The 8,129-nt window shown below is 35.6% G+C and overlaps 1 long non-coding RNA gene across 1 annotated transcript; it reads left to right on the top strand.

Annotated features, from left to right (window-relative positions):
- Window positions 1–1,311, top strand: LOC113094580 (uncharacterized). The gene is made up of 2 exons (XR_003288129.1): window positions 1–160; window positions 920–1,311. It is a non-coding gene; the product is annotated as an uncharacterized LOC113094580 (long non-coding RNA).
- The last annotated feature ends 6,818 nt before the right edge of the window (window positions 1,312–8,129 follow it).

Here is an 8,129-nt window from a genome sequence, read left to right as displayed (position 1 = left end):
CTGCAGCCCCGCAGACTCACTTCTTGCTAGACACCAGTGGCTGGACACCAGTGGATGGACAGCAGACGTCATTTCCGTATCGTCATTCACTTTTCAAATTGACGTTATTTCCGTATCGTCTTTCACTTTTCAATTTTAACGCGCCATATAGATGTCAGCGGTAAGAAAAAATAATAAACTGTTGATGATTTATAGGTCATGTCAGAATTCAAATGCACAAACTAGCTAGTTAAAAAAAACGTCTTGTTTTCAAGGTACTGTGTCGTGTTTTTTAAAGGTATAAGTGAACTCTGGTGTGCCTCAATTCTAGAGCTAACGTTAGGTTGCTACAATAGATTTTCCAATTAAATCGTTCTTTGAGTGGTATGATTTAATACTGTAAACATGATTTTTATTCACTTGGATGTGTGAAGATTGTACCAAGTTAACGAGATCTCTTAGAACAGTCTTGGTAGAGAATAGTCTAAAATGCTAGGTTGTCCATGCACACGAGAGTTTGCTAGCTAACTATGTTTTTTTATTTTTTATTTTTTTAGTTGAAGTAGTACTTTTCCCTATGCAGGTGTAAATGCCTGATGTTTAATATGTTTATGATGATGTTTAAAGCGCTTTGGTGGCCATGGGTCTGTTGAAAGCGCTATGTAGCCTAAATGCAGTCCATTTACCATTTTATGTATTTTGTATAGGAGAATGTTAACATTTATATAAGTTGTTTTGTTTTGTTACCACACTATTTTTTACAGTCCATCTACCACACACAATTTTTCACCTACATTATCAGTTCCTTTTTTTTTTTTTTTTTTAAGTTATTAATTGGATTTTTGTAAACTCTTATGAATTATAAGGTACTACCGGTATTTCATATGTGTCACTATACTTATTACGTAAACAATCTATTAATACTACCCTCTTCTTTTAGGCAAATCGCATTAGTGTGCGTAAAGGGACGGAGCTACCACCAATACAGAAATACACAGAGTGCTGCAGCCGGTATCACTGCCCGCTGTGCAATTCAAACACTGTGAGGTACTGTGGAAACAGAAGACGTGGAGACCTGCGAGGGGTTTATACAGACCCTGAATTTCCTGAGCATTTCCCAGACTGCTAGTTTTAGGGGGCAGGAATGAGGTGTGGTGTGCACAGTGTGCAATAGTTTATTTGGAACTGTTCATGTTTTATTTCCTCTTGAAATAGGGACTTCCCCCACAACCTTAAGGAGCCTGACTGTGGCATCTTCATTCTGATGGTCAGATTTGACAAATTTTACTAATTAGATTGTGTAATTTCCAATAAATATTGCAAAACCATAAAGTGTTAATTTGATCTGGATTGTTTGGTAAATTGTCTGATCATGTGAATATACGTATATTTTAAAAACAGAAGTGGTTACGTTTACAAAAAATAAATAAAAAATAAGGATTGAATATCCAAATGGGCAAGGCAAAAAACTGTGGTCAATTAACATGTACAAGTCTGTTGTATTGACAAAACATTATAGTTCATTGATCTAGGCTGAATTTAAGTCACAAAAAATAGTGATATGATCTGAACAATATATATTTTCATGGTGGTTCTTGTGAATGCAGTTTGCATGAATTATTGATGTTATAATATTAAGTGTATTATTGAGAATTGTTTTATGTAAAGAGATATGATAAAGATAATATTTCAATTTGCACACAGTTTTTATATTATATATTTTAAGTCATAAAAGTAAAATGACAATACGGAAAAGACGTGTGCAATTAAGCCTGCAAAGAATGCTGTCTATCCACTGGTGAAAATATAAAATAAATAAATGTCAATCCAGAGGTGAAAATATAAAATAAATACACTGTCTATCCAGAGGTGAAAATATAAAATAAAAAATGTCAATCCAGAGGTGAAAATATAAAATAAATATACTGTCTATCCAGAGGTGAAAATATAAAATAAAAAAAATTCAATCCAGAGGTGAGAACTAAATATGCTGTCTATCCAGAGGTGAAAATATAAAATAAATGTCTATCCAGAGGTGAGAACTAAATATTCTGTCTATCCAGAGGTGAGAACTAAATATCTGTCTATCCAGAGGGGAAAATATAAAATAAATATGCTGTCTATCCAGAGGTGAAAATATAAAATAAATGTCTATGCAGAGCTGAGAACTAAATATGCTGTCTATCCAGAGGTGAGAACTAAATATGCTGTCTATCCAGAGGTGAGAACTAAATATTCTGTCTATCCAGAGGTGAGAACTAAATATGCTGTCTATCCAGAGGTGAGAACTAAATATTCTGTCTATCCAGAGGTGAGAACTAAATATGCTGTCTATCCAGAGGTGAGAACTAAATATTCTGTCTATCCAGAGGTAAGAACTAAATATGCTGTCTATCCAGAGGTGAGAACTAAATATTCTGTCTATCCAGAGGTGAGAACTAAATATGCTGTCTATCCAGAGGTGAGAACTAAATATTCTGTCTATCCAGAGGTAAGAACTAAATATGCTGTCTATCCAGAGGTGAGAACTAAATATTCTGTCTATCCAGAGGTGAGAACTAAATATCTGTCTATCCAGAGGTGAAAATATAAAATAAATATATCTCAATCCAGAGGTGAAAATAAGAAATAAAATTGCTGTCCATCGAGTTGTGAAAACGAAAATTAGCGGCGAAACGGAAATGACGTAGGCGGTCTATCCACTGGTGTCCAGCCAGTGGTGTCTAGCCGGAGGTGAGTCTGCGGGGCTGCAGCTGGATGCTATTGGAAATGTATGACAAAAGTGTGGTCATTGTGAACTTAACTGTCAAATCCTTGAGAAAAATCTGCTGCTCTGTGCTGGAAAGTTGTCAATGGGAAGAAGATTTACCTTCCAACATGACAATGGCCCAATGCACACAACAAAACTCTCTTAGAAAGTGTATCTTAGAAAAAATGCTTTGTGCTGATTTTGTGTGTATGTATCTGTTTGGAAGGATGAGTCTCCAGAAATAAGCTCCAGTAGAATGTAAAACTCCAGCCCAGTTTTGTTTGCCCAGTGGATATTGTCAGTAGTTTTCCCCTTTTTAGGTTGCAGTTTGACAATATAAGATGACATGTATATTCGGATATATATAGGGTTTTAACTTGCATTACGCTAAGACGAAAGTATCTATATTTTTTTATTTGAGTATCAATATTTCGGGATCGATACGCCCATCCATAACTTGAAATTTCAGGATTCCCCCAATCATTTAGATAGGACTTGGCCTCGGATGCATGACATAGTTGAGGCTTTGCAAATATGACAGCTGAATGAACAGACTTTCCTACTGAAAATGACCTATAGCTATATGACACATATTTATTCTGTGCTTCATTTTGTTGTATTAGCAAACCCCTTTAATACACCGTTTGCTTCCCACCTGTGGCAGGAAAGATGCACTGCATGTCATCTTGAGTTTTTTTTTATTTAAACCTGCTGGAAACACACTGAAGTCTAACATTAAAACACATTATATTATTTAGAAATGCACAAACAAGCATAGATGCTTAGGTATGTTTATTTAAAATGCTGTTTAAATCAGTTCATTCAGCAGGGTTAAGTCTGATCATATAAGAGAGAATTTGTCCACTCATGACGTTTCTTTTCTGGTTTTGTTTCCTCAGCCACGTGGTAATCATCAGCGGGCTGTGGAGTGCTTTCACCAGGGACATATCTGTTCCAACACACAAATATACAAATTGAGTTTAATATGGTTTTAAAATTTTTATTTACATTTACACATGACCACAAAAGCTCTGTGTTATTTAAAAGTGAAAAATTATGGAACTGACAGCTCATTGTCTCCGATGTTATAATGTTGGGTTAAAGACTATTGCTGCGTCTGAAGTTGTATACTTCCCTGCAATATAGTATTTAAAAACAGGAAGCAAAAAGTACCCAGATGTCCTAATTCTTACTCCCAGATTCTGAAGTGCGCATTCAAAGGACACCTTACTATACATTGAGGCCACATGAGAGGATTTATGAATGGCAGTGAAGCGATGCAACTGACGCTGGTTGGTCGTATGACAGTAACATCATAGTGGATGTAGTATCAGAGATTGTCTTACTATTGGGAGATGAAAGGGTCTGTATTACCGAAGTCCCTATAAAGTCATGTCACTCAGTGGCCATCTTTGAAACGCCTCTCGTGCATGCAAGTGCAGCTCATATCACTTTGAATGGGGAAATATCAAATTCTCCAAAATATTTCAAGTTTAAGATTCAATTTCATATTTGAAGTCTTCAATGAAATTTGACAAGATCTGTATCATAAATTTTGTTTCTTTTGCTCAAATAGAGTTTAAAAAGCCTATTTTCACACTAGACCAAAAGTACTGTTTAGTGTAAAACATGTTGAAGATTGCTGATAGGCTGTTGATTAATTAAATGTTAAGCTGTTTCCTCTAAAAAGTTGTTTATTCAGCGCAGTGAAGCCTCTCCTCCATTGACATCCATTAAAAAAAAGGCCTTTTGCTATGTAGGCTACTACCAAAGCAAAATCATTAACATCAGCCGTAATGCTTTTTTGGCTAAAGGTTGCAGGCTTGCCTTCTAGGCTTTGGTAGTACTAAATATCATTCATAATACCCATACTTTTTTAATGGCCGTGAAGTAAACTCAAATTCAAAAGTTGTAGTAACAGTAGTGGTAAAGGGTCAGTGGGTCAGCAGATTCAGTGACTCATGTAATTTGTGCACAAGATTTTTATTAACTAAACACTAACGCAAACTAATCTAACAAACAAACATACAATCACTCATACAGGGAAAGGGCAACAATTTTTTGATGGATGATACCATCAGGAAAACCAGAGAATGAAGCCATGAAAAGAGTCAGTTAACCACCTGAGTAAAACCATCAGCGCAGTTTATAACTGTGTCTATAGCTTATACTAAACCTCTGTTTCGTTTAGTTAAATGTACGATACTTTATGATACGATGCATTTCCCTGTCCTGGAATGAGCATCTGGAAATATGGCCAACAAGTTAACTTTCCTTAAAAGGGATTTTGGTTGAGTGATGCAGTAAATGTCATGCCAACTATCACCTCAGTCCCAACAAATAAATACACAAATGGTTTGATGTATGTTTTATATTGCTAAATGTACCTTGCTTTGGATAAAAACATCTGCTAAATGTTTAAATGTAAAATAAGAAATAACACAACTTATATATCATAACGAAGCCTGTAGAATCTCAGTAAATGTTTATTTTAAAAATCTTATTTTTCAAGTTAACTGCTGAATAATCATTGCTCTCTTTTTCAATGTACTTCTGTCTTAATTAACTGTAAACTGTAAAATGCAATGTTCATTAAAATGACTTACTGTTCACTCTTCATTGTCATGATAATCCAGTTCCGAATTTCCAAATCTGTTACAACACACAAAAACACAAAGTCATAACAATGGTAATTTTAATTACACCTTTATTAAAGATAGCCTGTCTTTGTTGTCTTTTATGAACAATAGTTAAATTTAACAAATTAGGGTGCTTCAATCAGTCTAAATACTACTACAATTTGATCACCATCAACAATTCATGAAAGCCCTAATAGGCAATATTTGGATACATTTGTCTAATCTAGAATTTGGACATTAGGACATTGTGTTGTTCATTTTGGTTCCATTTTCTCCTCTACAAGCCCTCATTAATTTCCGAACCTATACCCAAGTCATTTATGAAAACAGAAAAAAAAGAAAGAAAATAAATAAATAATGCATATAAAGAACATAGCCATGTTAACATCAAAGCCAAATGTCCACAATCATCACTATATAATATAAAGGGTGGATTAGTATAATGTAGGACACCTAAGCTTCAGTGCATTTTTACAACATTTTACAACATTACACCAGCTATTAGAACATTAGAGTGAACATGATTGGTGTTGCATTCAAGCAGGGGTGTCAAGTTATTGAAATTATTTGACTTTCTGGAAATTATGTCTTAAATGTTGCTATGAAAATCATTCAACAGGAAGCACCTCTTGTGAAGTTCCCTCAAAGGTCAGTGAAATTAGACAAAATTATTTTAAGGATATAAATAAATATAAAGTGACTTTGTGCTTCTTTGGGATGGCACAATCAAGTGACGTTCACTTGCAGAACACAAGCCTCTAGAGGGCACATGCACAAGTAATGCATTTTGGTAAATGGGTGCAGAGTCAGTGGTAGTTTTGTAGGCAAACATCAATGCCTTGAATTTTAATGCGAGCAGCTATTGGAAGCCAGTGCAAATTGATAAACAGAGGTGTGACGTGTATTCTTTTTAGCTTATTAAAAATTTATCTTGCTGCCTCGTTCTGAATTAATTGTAAAGGTTTGATAGAATTGGCTGGAAGACCTGCCAAGAAAGCATTGCAATAGTCCAGCCTGGACAGAACAAGAGCTTGAAGAAGTTGTGTAGCATGTTCAGAAAGAAATCTTCTTAATGTTGAATAAAGCAAATCTGCCGGACCGGACAGTTTTAGCAATGTGGTCTTAGAAAGTCAGCTGATCATCAATCATAACACCATGGCTTTTGGCTGTTTTTGAAGGCGTTATGGTTAATGTGCCTAACTTGATGGTGAAATTGTGATGAAACAATGGGTTTGCTTGAATCACAAGCAGTTCTGTCTTGGCAAGGTTGAGTTGAAGGTGATGGTCCTTCATCCAGCAAGAAATGTCTGTTAGACAAGCAGAGATGCTTGATAATTTATCAAATTATATTTGTGGTTTATTTTGTATATCGAATGTAGCAATAATATTGTGTTAACAATATTTTCTATTTGAAGCAATCTTTGTCGTCCCACTTTAGAAAAGGACTCTTCAAAAGTGGGACATCATGTTTTGACTTATGTGGGACAGTCAGTCAATATACTATGTTATTCAATTGATGAAATGTGCATTAAGAAAGTTAAATGCAATACATGTAATCTTGTAAAATGTTGGTTTATAATTCAGCAATATAATTTGTTTTAAGGTCTGGATAAAAAAAAAATAGAGTCTAGAGAGCGATGGGATCTATATTTCACGAGTTCAAGCTCACATATAATTAGCTGAAGTATGAAAATGCGTATTTGGCATGCTGTCCGGGGAAGGGATCCAAGCTCGGGAATGGCCTGAACCAAGTGTAGCGTATCAGACCCGAACCAGACAAATTAAGGATTCGATCGGGAGCATGGTTGAATCTAAATTATGTCATTAATGACTCACACTCATGTCGTTCCAAACCAGTAAGACCTCCATTTATCTTCAGAACACAGTTTAAGATATTTTAGATTTAGTCCGAGAATGGTTCCCTCCATTGAAACTGTGTGTACGGTATACTGTCCATGTCCAGAAAGGTAAGAAAAACATCTTCAAAATAGTCCATGTGACATCAGAGGGTCAGTTAGAATTTTTTGAAGCATCGAAAATACATTTTGGTCTAAAAATAGCAAAAACTACAACTTTATTCAGCATTGTCTTCTCCTCCGTGTCTGTTGTGAGAGAGTTCAAAACAAACCAGTTTGTCATATCCGGTTCGCGAACTAATCATTCGATGTAACCAGATCTTTTTGAACCAGTTCACCAAATCAAACTGAATCATTTTAAATAGTTTGCGTCTCCAATACGCATTAATCCACAAATGACTTAATGAGGCTGACACTCCCTTAGTTAAAACAAACCAATATCCCGGAGTAATTCATGTACTCAAACAGTACACTGACTGAACTGCTGTGAAGAGAGAACTAAAGATGAACACCGAGCTGAGCCAGATAATGACTCGTTCACGAGTCAAGAACTGGTTGCATCGGTTTTCTGATCACCAGTAGTTCTTTCTGACAGTTTGATTCAATAAACTGGTTGAAGAATAAGGTTCGCCGGTTCTTTTGCGCTCGAAGTAACAGCATCATTGGCAATGATTGCAAGCCTTTGGTTTACCTGGGCTCATAACATTAGCACAGAATCAGTTCAGAATCAATCACCAAAATAATCATTTCGGTTCAGACGCTCTGTGTGTCGGTTTGTTTCACGCTGAATCACACATGCGCAGTATTACAGCTCCTTGGTTCTCGAATCGGACACGTCTGACAGAAATGGTTCTTGACTCGTGAACAAGCGACGCGCCAAAAAAAAAAAAAAACATAAAAAAATAA

The sequence above is a fragment of the Carassius auratus genome, unplaced genomic scaffold, assembly GCF_003368295.1.
Source record: "Carassius auratus strain Wakin unplaced genomic scaffold, ASM336829v1 scaf_tig00215410, whole genome shotgun sequence".
Classification (NCBI taxonomy): Eukaryota; Metazoa; Chordata; class Actinopteri; order Cypriniformes; family Cyprinidae; genus Carassius; species Carassius auratus.
Note: the sequence above shows the minus strand (reverse complement) of the source record. Positions and strands in the feature narration are given on the sequence as shown.